Source organism: Sminthopsis crassicaudata, chromosome X, assembly GCF_048593235.1.
Source record: "Sminthopsis crassicaudata isolate SCR6 chromosome X, ASM4859323v1, whole genome shotgun sequence".
Classification (NCBI taxonomy): domain Eukaryota; kingdom Metazoa; phylum Chordata; class Mammalia; order Dasyuromorphia; family Dasyuridae; genus Sminthopsis; species Sminthopsis crassicaudata.
Window position 1 is genome coordinate 18,180,857 of NC_133623.1, and position 18,340 is coordinate 18,199,196.

The 18,340-nt window shown below is 36.5% G+C and overlaps 1 long non-coding RNA gene across 3 annotated transcripts in view; it reads right to left on the reverse strand.

Moving 5' to 3' along the window:
• LOC141548286 (uncharacterized) overlaps positions 1-18,340 on the reverse strand; it is a 370,078-nt gene that overhangs the window by 79,326 nt on the left and 272,412 nt on the right. For all 3 annotated transcript variants that reach the window (XR_012483881.1, XR_012483882.1, XR_012483880.1), the window contains one exon: positions 405-616. This is a non-coding gene — a long non-coding RNA (uncharacterized LOC141548286). The remainder of the gene's footprint in view (positions 1-404; positions 617-18,340) is intronic.

Genomic DNA, 18,340 nt, shown 5'->3' on the forward strand with positions numbered 1-18,340 from the left:
CACAAGAGCCAATAAAATGAGCCTGTTATTAACTAATGGTTTCTAGACCAGAAACACCAGTCTGGGTCTCATACTCCTTCCATGTTTGGGTTAGGGAACTCATTTTTCACTTATCTGGTCCTCTCCAGAAACCTCACTATTTTAGTAATGTATCTTTTATCCTGCCTACCACTTCTAGGTGCCATCAGGTTTACTTGAGGAAACTAGACTTTGATAATGGTTTCAAAATATCTAAGTAATTTTTCTCATCTCTTACCTTCCTTGACTCTCAGGAATGCTACAAACAGTTAGTCTAGGTGATCTAACTTGTTAAAGAGTTGGCCATTTGTGAAGTTTTTGTATCCCTTGACCCATATAATACATGCTTGATATCCTGCTAGGCATAAAATACTTAATTAACTGACCTCTATGCCCAGATTCCGTAGACCTTGGAACTCATCTTGTTTAGCAGTGCATCCGCATTCTTTGGTTTTTGTAAGTTTTGCTCTTTCTGAAAAGTCATACTTTTGCTGCTCTGGCCTCTAGCAGAAGATGAACCCGTCATGATATCTGCAGCACAAGCATTGCTTTTCTTTCCTTTTCTTTGTCGAGTCCCTTGTTCCCCGGTGATCATTTCCTAAAGACAAAAATAGAAGCATTTGGGGAAAACAGAATTGTAAGACTTGTTGGGCTATACATACAATTAAGAATTTTAGGATCCTTGGTTTCTGGAGGAAAAAGGCCTTGGTTTGGTACAAACTGCAAACCGTCAGTGAAAATGTTCAGGTAAAACCCTTTCTTCACCAACTCCTTCTTTAACAAGAAAGTTAAAAAATAAACTATTAACCAAGTAATATACATTAACAGAAACTTATGGATCAATCACAAATCCATTGTAGTTGTAATCACTGGGCTGGACTTTAGATTATTTGATCTTAAAAGGGCCAGATTAAGTCCACTTGGTGTCCATAAGAAAGTTTATCATGAGCAACTAATGTGTTATTGATGAAATTATAATATGCTATTTCAGTAAGACAAATGATATCAGTTATCATTTTAGCATATAAATTACTCCCTTAACATCAGTGTTGTATTATCAAAGATGCAGTTCCAGTGTTTGGGGGGGTCCAAATGCCTCTTGCAAAAGGAGCAGCACATACTAAGAACTTCTGGGTGACCACTGGCCAGACAATTAAAGAGAATAACTGGACTTAGATGTAAGACAGGTAAATGGAAGACTAGTTCAGTGCCACTCACAATGATTTCCACTGAAGAGATGTTGAAATTTTGTTCAACTGATTTATCTCTGCTCAAAGTACAATGAGAGAAAGCAGACTTGCAGAACATAAAGGTAATCTGGTTAGATAAACAGGATCACTGATAGCTAGAAAATCTCCCCCCATTTCTATTTGGTCTATGGAAGAAAAAGTCTTTGGAGTGTGCTATATCATCCAGATAGCAAGAGAGTAACGGTGGAAACAACCAATACTCTAGACCAGTGCTCCTCAAACTTTTTAAATAGGGGGCCAATTCACTGTCCTCAAACTGTGGGAAGGCTGGACTATAGTAAAAACAAAAACTCACACTGTCTCCGCCCCTCAGCCCATTTGCCATAACCCGGCGGGCCACATAAACGTCCTCAGAGGGCCACATCTAAACCACAGGCCATAGTTTGAGAACCCCTGCTCTAGACCCTAGCTTCTTAAATATGGATCATGATCCATATGAGGTCCTGGGGTCATGTAAAATTTTCAAGGGCAAAAAGGGATTGCAAATGGAAAAAATCTGAAAAGTCTTGCTCTGGACACTGATAATTGGCCCACCATTTTGGGTATGTTCATACCCCAAATCACTCTGCAACTCTTTGTATGGCTTAGAGATATTTGTCCCAAGGGTGGGCAAGTGCTATCCTATCTCTCCTTTGTCCCTGCTGCTTATAAAAACAGAACATTACTCTTTCTTTCCTGCAAAATTTCTGCCCATGGGCTATACTGCTGAAAGCAAGCAGAGAAATTGATAGGGTCTTCTTTAAAAATCCAATGTAAGCATTATCTTACCATGGAGCTAATAAATTTAGAAGTAAAAAAGCCCAACTATCTTCGTTTAATTTCAACCCAGAATGTTAACAGACCTTGTTTTAATGTGCCTTTGCACATTCCAATTGTTTGTCCCACACCAGTAGTCTTCATTAGCTCTAAGTGAAATTTTTTTCTTTTCCCTCGGACTTTTTTTAAGGAGTATCAAATAGAAGGCAGATTTGGGTTCAGCAGGTCAGGCATGGCTATCCGGTGGAACCACTTCCCAGTTTCACTACAAAAAACTAAAGGATCAACTGGAGAACCAAATACTACTTCCTGATGAGACCTCTCTATACTTTTTTCCATCAACTGCCAAGAAGGAAGTCAACAGTTTTGTAATATTTCCAATATTCCCCTCTTCTTTCACATAAGAAGGCATGTATGTGCATAAATATCTCAATAACATCATCATACAGGACTTTCCAACATATTTATAGGAGTCTCAGGAATGGCCAAAATGATCTTGAGCCTTAATGATTTACATTCATCTGGATAAAAGTTGTCTAAATTTATTCAGCTAATTAAAAGTTTTTTTTTTCTTTTACAATACTTTTGTGTAGAAGTTTTGCCTTTCTTTTAATAAGTAAACAGTTTTTCTCCAGAATAGCAAAAGATATTTGCTATGATTCCAAACATTTTGATCACCCATCCCCTCAATTCCTATGGCTTTTGTCATCTTAAGATGGCAAATAAAATAAAGAAGCTGAACTTTATCAAATATATCAAAGTGAAACTAGGATTGACCAGGTATTTGAAAACATAAGAAAAATATAGATTAGAAATATCTATGAAACAAACAAAAAACATCAGTGAATAACTAATCCAAAGTAAACTAAGAGGTGTCTGCAACTTTATTATCTATCTTCAGTGCTCCAAAAAGATCCTTCAGGAGATGTAATAGAAACCCTAGGCAAAAATAAATTCTTCCCTTTATATAATTCATTTGAAGAAGAAATTCTCTTTCTCCCTTAATATTAACTGAATTTTGTTCCATCTAACCCTAGGGGACTGATTTGACTTTTAGTGACTTTATCAAAGCAAATTTGGTTGGCCAGGATAAATGTGTCTTTCCCCCCTTAGGCAATGCCATTCCTTTTATTGTGTATCAGTACTTAAACCACGTCTAAGAAACCAATCTTTTGTAAGTAAGGAGTGCAATTCCAACTCCAAAAATGCCCCTTGAGTTTCTAAAGAATCTTAGAAAGACAACAGAAAGGGGAATGGAGGAATTCACCCACCAAAATGGAACAAATTCCAATGAAATTTTTGCCTAGTTCCCAGCTTCTTAAACTGTGGATTGTCATCCCAGTCTTATATCTGGGATTCAGAAGTGATGTTTTCAGTAAATGTTTTATTTTTGTATCTATTTTATATATCTATATTCCCAAGCTTATATAAAAATTTCTGTTGAAAAGGGGTTGCAAATAGAAAAAGTTTAAGAAACCCTGAAGTAGAGCACTTTGACCAAAGAATGACATATCCTTACACATAAGAGAGACTTCACTATTTAAAAATACTTTTCCTTACCTCCTCTTTTCCCCACAAAAAAGGACTAGTTAGAGCAGCTAAAATGGAATGCATTGCCACTTTGGTCATCTTTGTGCCAAAAAAGGCCAGAGGGTTTAAGCACTTTGTCTATTACACAAAACACAGTACAATGAAGTCTTTTCTCTTACTCCAACAAAAAAACTCACTTGTTTAGCCAGTAAATAACAAATTTTACAAATAAATACCCAGCTTGTTTGTTTTAAAAATCATAGTGAAATCTGGATAAAATCCTAAGGTTTTACATTCTCCTAAAAATATTTTCTACTCCTAAATTAGTCCTTAAAACAATTTCAAAATGATTTCATAGCATGAAATGGAATATATGTGCTCATTTGAATTCCCTCAACTATGTACAAATAAACTATTATATTGTCTCTATTAAACAATTCAGAAGCATCTCATTATGCTTAAGCATTTGCTTCTTTTATGATTGCTTGGAATAATCCCCAGGATCATGTGCTACAAATAGCCTTAAGAAATCCATACAATCTGAACAGCTGAACATATCATCCTTATTGGTTTACTTGTTTTAATTTTGGTATTAGCTATTTTAGAGCAAGGAAAAGGCAAGGAGTTCATTAGAGTCAGTTTTCCCATATGTCCTTCAGTTTTTATCATTTCACATCCACCCATTAGTAGAAGACTTAGGGGGAAAGAGGAACGGAGAGAAGATGAGAGGTAATAGAACTAACAAGGGAGAGAAACCAGTATACCCACTTATTTCTGTTCTTAACCCATTTTAAAGTAAATCCTAAAGCATCTCTTTTTCTTGCATTTGTTCCTAAAATCTTTCCAATCCAAAGCTAGTCAAAAAAGGACCAGCTTTCTCACTTTCAGAGTCCTGGAAACATATACCTTAATTCCCTCATTAAGACTTACTGACCTTCCAGTCCCATAAGAAGGAAAGTGTTGGGAGACTAAGGAAAACTAAGTTAACAGTGAATATAAAGGAAAGTATAAACAAAAGGGAGAGAGGGGAAATTGAAAGAATAAGTCTAAAGGAGACAATCTGCTGTCTGTGAAGATCAATACACCAGAAAGAGATCTGCCAAACCCGTTAGGCAAAGCTCTCAGATCTTGGACTTCAATTTAATTTGATTCTTGATTGTTAGTTTATTTCCTGAATTGAAAGTCAAAGAAAAACTTAGGGAGGAGAACTTCTTCTGCCCTTAGCAATCAGGGTAACCTTGAGGGAGCTATTCTTATCTCAGCCTCTTACTTTCCTTTCACAACTAAATTATGACCCCCACCCCACTTTTCACATTTAAAAAAAAAGTAGTTTGTTGTTTGTTATGGGGTTTCCCCTCTTTGCTCTGGAGTTATCAAGTCAATTTCCAATCTAAGAGTTCTGGTACTCAGGTCTAAGAATCTGGGTTGGCATCCTCATTTTCTGCCATTATCTCTTTTGACCACCTTGGACAAATCTCTTCCTTCTCCCAACCTGCTATCATTTTCCTCTGAAAGCTGAGTAACTGCAAGAATCCCTTTGAGTTCCCTCTCTGCCCTCCACCCCGCCCTAAGGAACCATACCCACACTCTCACTGCTTTGAAAATAGCTATTTTCTTCTTTGCTCTGGTTACTGGATGGATTTTTAAGCTCAGAGTTTGCTTTCAAGTGAGAGAATCTGAGGGTTGCAGCATTGGTGGACATGAGATCAGGTGAGCAACTTTCCAACCCACTCCCACCTTTCCACAGTCATCCTCCTCCTCCCCTTTCCCTAGTTCTCTCCTCTGACTCTCCTTTGGCTTTCCCCTAAAAACTGAATTGCATCAAAAACCCCTTCCAGTTCTCTAAAGTCCAGAATCTGATTATCTCCTTCTACCCAATCACTGGTCCTTTCCAGCTCTGATCTCCAAAGATGGCAATTCTCTTTAAGTGCCCTCCCCTAGAATGAAAGGGATCCATATTGCGGCACATTCTCCACAGTCACAGTTCTGCAAAAATTCCTTCTCCCACTTCAAAATCAAATCCTTAGGATCACAGTTCTGGGAAAATTACCTCCCATACCTCAAAAAGGGAGAAGTGGAACCATATACAAAAGCAAATATATGATCCTTCAGCAAGGAGAGGGAAATGTACAGTTACAGAAAAAGATGGAGGCAGTCTCAGCCTATCCATCTGGCCAAAGGAGCTTTAATTGGCTAGTTTCCACCCTCTTCACCATGTGATCCAGCCTCTCCCAATTGGTTGGTTCATGGAGCTCAATGCCAGTAACCCTCTGCCTTCTCTGCCACGTGGCTCTGGGTCCCAATTTGGTACCCTCAAAAAGGAGGAGTTCAGTCCTGGAGTCACCAGTCAAAGAGCTTATAGCCAAGCATGGACAGGGAATATCCTGAACAAAGTCTATCAACCAATTGTATTTGGCAAGTTGGAACATTATTCTTCGGGGCTTCTGAGTCTCAAGAGTATGGGCCCTCTCCTCTCCACCTGCCATCCTCACCCTGACTTTGAGATTAAACAAGGTTGCACTTGCTAGACCTCAAAGGATCCTAGAGATTATCTAGGCCAAGGATTTCATTTTGCAGATAAGGAAAGCAAAGCATAGAAAGGAAAACAATTTGTACAAAGTTGCACAATAATATGTAGCAAACCTTAATTCAAACCCTCTGACTGGGAAGTCAGTGCTGATTCTATAATATCATGTTGTCTTAACTCTGAGAGGAAGTGAGACATTGTGGGTACAAAGCCAGCATGAAGGAAACTCAGCTTCAATCATTTCTAGAGCTAGAAAAAAGTAACAAAATTTATCTAAAGAAATGAAAAGTTATTATCAGAAGGGAAATACTGAATCACAAATTAAGTGACAAATAGACTTAATTTGTTAAAAATGGCTAAAAATGGGGTCAATCATTGGAACAGATTAGAGAGGCACATAACATACACAAGAGAGGAAACCCTACTAACCCAGTATTTATTAAGCCTAAAAATCCCATTCACGGGCATAACAAGTCACAATTAACCAAAATTAAAGCTACTGGGAAATCAGGATAGTAGTGTCAGAGGAATAAGGTGCCAAAGAGGAGGCATCCCAACTGAGTGCATCCCAAATCAGATTAAAATATAATTGGAAAATATTTTTTAAAAATAAATTTAAATGTAATAAAATATAGAGAACATTACATTTTATAAATAAATCAATATGCAGCCTGATTCTTATGTAGAGTTTAGTGGTCCTTGAGTTTGTTAACACTGTTAAAGACCGAGGTCTATACTTTATACCCCCCCCCAAAAAAAAAATCAGAAGTTTAACAGAGAAGAAATTTTTCAGCTAAATGAAGAAGGCCACGTTTCATGACTGAATATTGGATAATTATATGAAAGTAAAATATTTTGAACAAATAAAATCAACACATTTTAAATTAGAAGGGAAACAGGTTGTGGGGTGGTCTGGGAGGAAGCACGAGTCTTTGTAGTAAGTTTCTCTGAGGAAGACACATTCCTAAAATATGCAAGGAAAAAGTTCAAATATGTAAGAATAAGAGCCATTTCCTGATAAATACATGGCCAAAAAAGCAGGAACAAGTGCTTTTCAAAGAAAGAAATTCAAAGTATCATTAAATATATGAAAATGCCCAAAAATCACTATCAAGATGCAAATTAAAGCAATTCTGCCCATCAGTTTTGCAAAGCTGGCAAAGGAGAAAAATGACAAATGCTAAGTGTTGTTAAGGGAAAACAGGTACACCTCTATGTTATTGAAAATGTGAATTTAGTTCAGCTATTCTGGAAAGCAATGTGAATCTATGTCTCCAAATTCATTGAATTATGCATCTATTTCGACTTAGCTACACTATTGCAACACTTACAACCCAAAGAGATGAAAGAAACAGGAAAAGGACCCATATATAAAAAACATTTGTAGTACTAGCAGAAAATCAGAAACAAAAGGAGTACCAATATGGTATACTGGGAAATGATTAAATTATAGCATCAAAATATTTTTTAATGCCATAAGAAATTATTAAGTGGAGGGTTTCAAAGAAGTTTGTGAAGAAAGTCTTCTAGGAACCAGTTCAGAATGAACTGAGAAGAACAAGGAGATCAAATTATACATAACAGTAGTATTACAAAGGAAACAAAGCAACAATTTTAAAAGACTTAAGAGTTCTAATCAGTGTAATGACTGATCATTATGGGGGAAGCTAACCCTGGACTCTAACTCTAAGCCTCTTGACTTCAGACTTTATCTATCTCCTCGAAGAGGATACAGATACAGAATAAATACATTTTCAGACCCAGCTAATTAGGGAATTTATTTTGCCTGGTGTATATATTTATTACAAGGGTTTAGTTTTTCATTTTTCCAAGTGAGAGGAAGGGGAATGACAAGGAGAAACAGAGTTAGAGTATCCAAAAAGAAAAAAGGAGCTCACTGAGGCGCCATTTTAAAAAGTACACAGAAAAGAACAAAAAGGCTAGACATACAAAACAGTTTTGAAAGCTAGTTTCATTTTACATACATGAAAAGGAAAGTAATCTCTACATAATACTGAATTGCAGGTAAATGTATAAACCTTTTTCTGTTCTATTTTGTATGCATAAATGCTTCTATCTGTTCTCTTTTGTTTAGTTCATAAATACAAAATAATAAAAATTATGCATTCGTTACAGACATTTACTCCATGTGAACAAAGCAATTTATGTGCTAGAGATAGTTTCCACACCAGAAAATGAAATCACAGATCTAGACAAAGCCTTATTAACTGTGTGAAATGTCCATACACATAAGAGTGTGTACATACAACCAGAGAAAGCAAGTTCCACTACATCATTATAACCTATACTTATTAAACACTTAAGGTTTATAGCACCCTTTACATAGATTATCTCACTTATGTCTCCCAAATTTTGCTAAGTAGAACGTACCATTCCCATTTTCCAGATGAGACTGAGGCTTAGAGAGGTGTGCTCACAGTTATACAACTATTAGCTATCAGAAGGGAGGAAATTCAAACCAGGATTCCAAGCCTAGGTCTTTGCCCACTTCAGCATATCTTCTACAGCAAACTTTACTGTGCCACTCCCTTCACTTTGTAACCCAAATGATCAGCATCACCATTCTCTAATTCTACTTCTCCAGTTCTTTCCTCTGCCACATTGTGCCACATGTTAGCTTCCTTCAACAGATCACAGATTTACATTTCAAAATGTTGAGTCCTATCCATTTTACAGATGAAAAAACTGAGGCCGAGAAGGGGAAAGTAATCTACCCAAAGTCACATGGATAGTAATTGGCAGCCGAATTTTCAGGGTCTGTTCCATGACTCTCAGTCCAGTGATCATTCCACTGCTTGGGTAGAGTATAAAAAGTTAACAAACTTTGCAAAGGATGGGCATAGGGAGGTATCTGGGAAGCCATCACAGTCAGCAGTGCAGAGCTTTGGTGGAGTTCAGGATGCAAGTCTCACTCTCACCAGTTTGCTTTCTTCTGAGGCTTGATTATTCTTCATGGAGACGTGCCACCACAACTGGAAATCACCTTAAAAAGAGGATTTGGCAAGAATCGGTGGAACTCTAGCTTAGGGACTTCATTACTGTGCAAGCTGCCAGCTTATTGCAGGTGTTTATCTTGATTAGATAACTGATATTGTCACAGAACAAGGAGATGAGAATATGGTAGCATTTTATCAAGTATTCTCTAAGGGGTTGCCACCAAGGGAACATAATGCACAAACTAAGTCTCCATGATTTATTTCAAAATTTTCCTAAAGGACAACAAGTTGCCATCCGGCCCCCCATGCTTTTCATGCCCACTGCTGAAGCTAGAAGCAGAGTCGATTATATTTGTGGGGCCTTGTGGGAGACTGCCTCTTGGGATATTTGATTTTTTTCCCAAAATAAATAAATAGAGTTGACGTGAATACAGGCCTAGATTTAGAAAAACAACAAATCTGGAGAACAGATCAAGAAGAAAGAACATACGAATAATTAGCTACCTAAAAGCTGTGATCAAAAAAGAGAACCTGACACAATATTACAAGAAATAAAAGGAAATTGTCCTGAAGTGACAGAACAAAAAGGAAAAGTAGAAATTTTAAAAATCCATCAATCACTCCCTCAAAGAGATCTTACAAGGAAAACATAGGAATATTATTGCTAAATTTTAAACCCCTCAAATCACAAAGAAAATGTTTAAAATAAATAAAAAACTTAATATAAATATTCAGGAATTATAATTAAAACTATACAGGATCTATCAGCAGCTACATTAAAAGACCACAGGTCTTAATATTATTATTTATTGAATCAAAAGAAGTAGTCCTGTAACTCAAAGTATTAAATCCAGAAAAAACTAGCATAATAGTGAACAAAAGAATGGACGCACTCACTGAATTCACAACTTTTAAGGATTTTGTCTCAACCAAACATGAACCTAATAGAAAATTTAACATAAGAGCCAAAATCAAAAACTAATTTCTTTTTTTCTTGGAGCTTTTTATTTCAAGATATATATAAGCATAATTTCTCACCTTTGAACCTGGCAAAACCTTTGTTCCAATTACCCCCCCACCTCCTCTAGATGGCAAAGTAATCCACTATATGTTAAACATGGTAAAATATATGTAAATCCAATATAGGCATACATACTTATACAGATATCTTGATGCACAAGAAAAATCAGATCAAAAAAGGAAAAACAATGAGCTAGAAAACAAAATGCAAGCAAACAACAAGAGAGAGTGAGAATGCTATGTTGTGATCCACACTCAGTTCTCACAGTCCCCTCTCTGGGTGTAGATGGCTCTTTCCATCATAAGATCATTGGAACTGGCCAAAAACTAATTTCAAGGGACTCAATAACGACAAATTGTAAGACATATGTCTAAGACTGACATTAGTAATTGGGTAGTGCAAAAGAATGACTGGGGCAGAGCTGAGTACAATTTGATTCTAAAACAAAACATTGTGTCAAATTGGCTAAGATGATGGGAAAAGATAATGCAGAATGTTGGAGGGGATATGGGAAAACTGGGACACTGATGCATTGTTGGAACTGTGAACAAATTCATTCATTCTGGAACTATGCTCAAAAAGTTTTCAAACTGTGCATACCCTTTGATCCAGTGTTACTACTGAGCTTATATCCCAAAGAGATCTTAAAGGAGGGAAAGGGACCTGTATGTGCAAGAATGTTTGAGGCAGCTCTCTTTGTAGCGGCCAGAAACTGGAAACTAAATGGATGCCCATCAATTGGAGAATGGCTGAATAAACTGTGGTATATGAGTGTTATGGAATATTATTGTTCTTTAATAAATGACCAACAGGATGATTTCAGAAAGGTCTGGGCAGACTTAATATGAACTGATACTGAGTGAAATGAGCAGAACCAGGAGATACACGGCAACAGCAAGACTATATGAGGATCAATTCTGATGCATGTGGCTCTCTTCAACAATGAGATGATTCAAACCAGTTCCAATTGTTCAGTGATGAAGAGAGCCATCTACACCCAGAGAGAGGACTATGGGAACTGAGTGAGGAACACAAAGTAGCATTTTTACTCTTTTTGTCGTTGTTTGCTTGTATTTTGTTTTCCTTCTCAAGTTTCTTTTTTTAGATCCAATTTTTCTTGTACAGAAAGATAACCATATAAATATGCATACATATACTGGATTTAACACATATTTTAACATATTTAACATTCATTGGACTAGCTGCCATCAAGGGGAGAAGGTAAGGGGAAGGAGGAAAAAATTTGGAAAGAAAGTTTTGCAAGGGTCAATGTTGAAAAATTACCCATGCAGATGTTCTGAACATAAAAAAGCTTTAATAAAAAAGGAAAAAATAAGTTAAAATAAGCAAATAAACAAAAAGCAACATTATCTAGAAAGAGGTTAAAACAGTAATTATGCACCTGCTTGCATTTTTGTTCTCCTCAGGCTGTTTTTACCTTCTAAATCCAATTCTTCCTATGAAACAAGAAAACTGTTCAGTTCTGCACACATATATACTGTATCTAGGATATACTCTAACATATTTAACATGTATAAGACTGCCTGCCATCTAGGGGAGGGGGTGGAGGGAGGGAAGGGAAAAGTTGGAACAGAAGTGAGTGCAAGGGATAATGTTGTAAAAAATTACCCATGCATAAGTACTGTCAATAAAAAGTTATAAAAAAAATAAAGAAAAACACTAAGTAATAAAAATAATTGCAATTTAAAAATTATGAAATTCATCATTTCAGAAAAATGGGATGACTTCCATGAACTGAAGCAGTAGGACATATCTCCACATATATAACCAGAAGAAAAAGCAATGCGGTAATGATAGTGCTCTAAGAATAATTCATTGTGAAAGACTTAGTAACTGATGATACAATGGTTCACAACAAAGAACTCATGATATAAAAAACTAGCCATTCTCTTTCTCTCTCTCTCCCACCCTCCCTTTCTTTCTCTGTTGAACAGCACATGGGCAGGATTTCCTGGTCCTTTTTAATATCCACATTAATAATGACCATGATTTTCAAATATATTCATTTCATAAAGATTTTTTATATATGGAACATTAAGGTTAACAGCTATTGATGTTCTCTTGGTGACCTTTATTCAGTATTTAAGGTCCAAGATTCTTTTCAAATCTATATCTTTCTTTCCCAATACTACCTTGCATAGTAATGTCTCTTTTGAAGTCCCTTTAGGTTTTCTCATATACACTCTATCTCTAATATGGCTCCTTTTCCTTTCAACTCTTTAGCTGCATTTCTCATTTCTCCATAAGCACAGTTAGAACTAATACATAAGGAGCCAGACATGGGCAGCTAGGAAGAGAAACAGAGCATCAGGCCTGAAGTCAAAAGACCTGTATTTCAATCTAGCCTCAGACACTAACTGTGTGACCTTAGGCAGCTAACTGAATGCCATTTGCAAAACAAGCTGGAGGATGAAATAGACTACTTCAGTATCTCTGCAAAGAAAACTCCAAATGTGGTCATGTAGAATAGAACACAATGGAAAATAAGCAAATAAATATGAAATGATGATCCCTCTGTCTTTGGTGAAGAAAAATTTGGAACATCCTTTTTTGCTTTTATTTAAATTTTTCATCTATTTGTATACCATTTTCATCATCTTTTCATCCTTGAATACCTTTTGGATGACTTTCTGTAGCTGAAAATATTGCCAAGTTTCTTTTTTTCCTACTTAATAGCATTTTATTTTTTATCCACTTATATGTAAAGAGTTTTCGATATTGACTTCCAAATTTTTTTCTCTGTCCCTTCCTTCCTTCCCGCTCCCCAAAATAGTAAGCAATCCAATATAGGTTATATATGAACAATCATTTTAAACATATTTCTGTAAGTCATGCTGTGAAAGAAAAACCAAAACAAAAACTAAGAGAAAGAACACTTTTAGGCTCAATAACATATTGTCACTTTTTAATCTTTACTAATTAAAATTTAAATGCCACATCCTTAAAGCCAGGCAAGAAGAATAGGGCAGTTAATGGCTAAATACTGCTAACAAAATTCTGAATTCTGAACTCTGCTATGTCCTCGGCACAAGGACATGTATAGTTGGGATGGGATCAAAGAAGTCTTTGGCCTCCTCAGGCTTTTGGTTCATAGGAAGAAATGCAGATTTAGATAAAACTATGCTAGAAAGTCTTAGGAAAATAAAATAAAAAAGTGCCAATTAATTCTTTAATCCTTAGAAATAGATAACAGATATTAATAAGAAGGATTTCTGAGTCTCAGAGTCATTCTAGACTCCTTCTTTGCCATACTCCTTTCCCACCTCCATAGTTAACCAGTTTTTAAGTGTTGTTGATTCTACTTTAACTTAATTTACCAAGCAGGCTCCTTTCTCCCCACTTATGCTACCACCATTCTAATTGAAGCCTTCTTGCTTGAATAGTTGCAAATACATTCAAGTGACCCACTCTAACTTAGAATATTCATCACTCCATGGTTGTAGGTAAAGCACTTTTTAATAAATGTATTGTCCCTTTAGACCTATAGATTACTGATACATTTGATAGAAATTTGATGAGCATTTTTCTGTTGGCCTGAAAGCTGTCTCTTCACTTCCAGTCTCCTGCCTCTGAAATCCATCTTCCACAAAACTGCCAAGATAATTTCCCTACAGAATGAATGTGTCTGGGGTGTTTTTCTACTCAGGAAAATTCTGAGGCTTGTTATTGCCTCTCAGGAAAAAATATAAATGTTTCAGTTTGTCCTTTAAAGCATTTCACAATTAGGCTCCTTTCCAGAATTATTTTCTGTTTCTCCTCTTCAAGCATACTTTAGTCTTTACACACTGGCTTCTTTGCTATGAGCTAAACTCAGCATTCAATCTCCTGGCTCTGTGCTTTGACCTAGGCTGCTCTTTATACCCACAATGCATTTCCTTCTCTCCTCCATCTCTTAGAATCCTTAGTTTTCTTCAGAGTTCAGCTTAGGTACTGCCTCTTACAGGTAGTCTATGCCAATTTCTTCTGCCCTTAAACTCTCTTGTATTTATCTCTTTGGATATTATATGTATAATATCCATATAATATAATAATATAATTTTCCAATATAATACAAGCCCACTGAAGGTCAGGGGTATTCTTTTCTTCTTTTGTATCTCCAGCACCTAAAAAAGTGCGTGCAGCACAATAAAAACTTAGTACATATTTATTGGATTAAACTGAAAAAATTCACTCTTTCAACATTTAGGGAGGGGAAATTCATAAAGGAGCTCATATAATTGATTTCTCAGTCATATTATGTAAGCCCAGAAATATTTTAACCAAGTCCCAGATGGCTCATCTTCCTTATCTGTAAAATGAAGGGGAGATGATGACCTCAAAGGTCTCTTCCAACTTTAAATCTATGACCCTCTGAAGATATGCTCTACTGGAGTCTGAAGGAATTTGGCAATAATCCCTCTGGCCCTGTGAAACCTATTGTGTAAATCCATTACCTAGATCAGAAAATTTTATGAAAAATAGACTGAAGTGCCTTCTTTGGAATAAAAAAAAAAGTCAATGTAACTGCTCCTTCATTCTTTTTCCTTCTGGCTAAGCTTTACCAAGCTCGGTTTATTTGGGAGGATCATTTCCATATTCTCTGTCTTCACTTGGAACAAATTCAATCTAATAAATATTTATTAAGTATCTTCCATGTTTTCAGAATCCTATATAATAATCATTAGGGCAGAATGCCCTGGATTAGTTTACTGATGGCTGTGACCTCTTAACTGGGCTCAATAGAATGCAAGATCTTTAAAGCAGGAAATTATTTTGTTTCTCTCTTTGTATCCCAGCCTTTAGCATGGTATCTGGTAGATAGTAGGCACTTCTTGAAACGAACTGAATTAACTTGGAACTAAAACCTATCAATATGTGCAGTATTCTGCATTAGCCTCAATGATACACTTTGCCTTTGGGCAGAGTTCATTATGTAGTTTATTTTCTCATTTGTAACTTAACATTGTCTTGAATCCACTGTAGTCCCTGTCTACACACTGTTCATTCAGTTCTGTTTTCGGTACTACAAATTATTTTCAAGGTGTCTTGTCATGTTTATAATTTTTCTGTGACATTTGTGAGTAAGCAGCTAAAAAAGCTAATGGGATCTGGCAACAGAAGGGAGGCCAATGGGTGGAATTTTCAATGAGGTAAACTAGATAGGAGGAGCCTTCTTAATAATGAGAACCATCTCAAAGTAAGTTCCATCCCCCTGCCAGAGATGACCACTAGGAGGATGAATGGAGAATGGTATCAAGGGGATTTTGGTTAAAGTGGATTTGGGACTAGATTATGGCCTCTACATTCCCTTCCATCTCTAATATTCTATTGCTGTGACTCGCCTTACCATAATAATAATAAGCTGGTTGTAATTTTATATTCGAGAAAGATTTACAGTATTAAACAAGTAAAAATACGGGTCTATATTTAAAGATTTCCTTAGATCAGCCCTTCTCCACTTTCTACTTGACACAGAATCAAGTAAGGGAGAGCTGGAAGGACTGTTTTTCTTCTTAGTTACATTGGGGAGGAGGCTGAACTGCTTAAGTCTTATTTTGCTTCCATTTTCTCTGCCAAAGAGAATGATTTGTGAACTGGAAAGAGCAACACAAAATTGGCTGACAGGGAATTGCCTCTGATGAGTTCAAATGGTCAGGCCCAAATGCACTCCATCCCAGGATACTAAAGGAAATAAGTGTGGTGTGACTATGGAATCATTGACAGTGATCTTTAAAAGATTATGGAGAATTAAAGAGGGCTTATGAGACTGGAGAAGGGAAAATATTCTGATTTTCAATAAAAAGGGAAAGAGGGCAAAGTTGATAAACTATTAATGAAATGATTGATAGCAAATAAAATAAAACCAAGAGGTCATACAGCAACTACAATAATGTAAATGAAAATAAGACTGACTATTAAGCATGATGACAATTGTGGTTCTAGAGGACCAATGAGAAAACACACTTTCCTCCTCTCAGGAGTGAGTAAATAGACAATAGGTGTGGGTCATTTGGTACACTATTATATATTTTCACTTCACAATTTTTTTGACCCAACTACTTTTCTTTATTGCAAAGAAATGTTCTTGAGGCTAAGGGGCAGTTTACAGGGAAGTGACAATAGTAAACAGAAATGAAAAAGAGCCTCAAGAAAATATTTCCAGTTTTTTGTTATTAGATCCTCAGTGGCCTGAAAATTTAATTGGATCCACAGTGTGATGAAGAAACAAAAATGCATTATGATCCCAGATGGCACAAAACAAAACACAGATCCCAATACTGGGGGCTGGACACTCCTAGTGCTTCACAGTGGTCAGAAAAATCACATCTGTAATACTGAGTTCGATTTTCAGACACTTAAGGAAGGACCCTGATAAACTGCAAGCTAAAGAATAGGGGTAGGGTGAGGGGGCAGCCAAGACAGTTAAGGGCCTCGAGGCTATGCTATATATATGAGAAAAGGTTAAAGGACATGGAGATGAGTTTTAGCAGAGACATTAGCTGTGTTTGAGCACTTGGAAAACTGCAATGTGCAAAAGGGATTCTGTTTGGTTGCAAAGGACAGAGGAGGTAGTCATGAGAAGTGGAAGAGAGGCAGGACAGAGGAGGTAGTCATGAGAAGTGGAAGAGAGGCAATTTTAGGCTTGGTAATGTTAAAGCTTTCTGCCAATTAGCATTGTCCAACAGTGAGCAGTCACCTCAGGAAGCAGTGGATCTCCCTCCCTGGACATTCTCATGCCAAGCCTGGATGGCAAATCTATGGTATTAGAGCATTCCAATTCCATTGGATTATGGGGTACCAATGTCTTGTTTAATTATGACATTTTGTGAATCAATGGATTGAGCAAGGAGAAAGAAGCATGAGAGTTCTGGGCACCTGAGGGTTAGGGTGCAGACTGCAAAAAAGCAAGGGGAAATGGAGTGGTGATAAAGAACAATTCCACATCATTTATATTTTGATGCAGAAATTCTGCATTTCAGAGCGCTGTGAAACTAAAGAAGCACAGACAGGACAGGGAGAAGGGGCTGAACAGCAGTTCTTACGATACTTTTCTGATACTTTCAGTGGGTCACAAGATCAGTCAGATAAGCAATGCAGCATGGCAGTTAACAAGACTAATGTGCCTTGGATGGCATTATAAGCCATGTACCAACCCAAAAAGAAGAGAGGTGATATTTCCTTTGGACTACTGCGTTCAGCTCTGGGCATGCCATTTTACAAAAGCTGGAATATGTTCTGAGGAGAAGGCCTAGGCTTGTGAAGGGACGAGAAAACGTGCTATGGGACTCACTAGGATGTTATATTATGTATTATCTTGCAATACCAACTATTTCATTTAACATCCATTATCCATTCCCTGGATCATATAGAAACAACATTTCATACTAATCACCAAGTTCCTGGTAGGAATATTTTTGCCAGTAATTAGGTACAAAAGACTACATGAAATTAAAACTCTAAGAAAGAGCATAATGTGTTTTTTAATTATAGAATTTGATGTTGCCAATCAAGATTATTCAACAATGTTTTGGAGAATATACCTCACTGTGTTCATACTTATAAACTCTTCTTTTGATTTCATTGTCAGGCTTTGTGGCTCTCTGGGCCCCAGAAGTAACCAATATCATTTTTTTATTCCTTTAGGGTTTCAAATAGCACATCTGTTATTTAGCAGCAAAAACACAACAAAATGCACTTGCTTTGTCAGACGGGCCAGCAAAATCCAATGGTAAGTGACATTTGCTCCCAGCACTTTATGTGGAGGCTGCAGATCAAGATTAGTAAATATTTTCCTTCCTGATCTGGTTCAAAATTGCTTTCTTAACCTTTACCACAGGGAAAACTAATTTACAGCATCCTCTTTGGAAAGCAATGCCATATTGTTTCCTAAGAAGAATGCTCATATGATGAGATGAACCTGTCAGTATGTATCCAAGACATATATTCTTTTTAGGTTTTATAAAAAATTGGTAACATGCAGTCTACCACTAAAACTAATTAGCAAACCACTCACCTCCTTGGAGAACATCTAGAATTTGCATTAGTTGCTGTATTATTATTAGTGAAAAAATGAAGGTTCATCTATGACTCAAATACAAAAATATTTTGGTGTTTTGGGTTATGTATATACAATAAACTTTCCATAAATAATACAAAAAGAAGAAAACAATGGCCTAGGGAATACTTCAAAAATGTCTACATGGCTTTGTAGTATGTTAATTAGTGGTTTGTGAAAGAAGACCTTATTGCACTGAAAGAGAAAGCAGAAATGAATGACAAG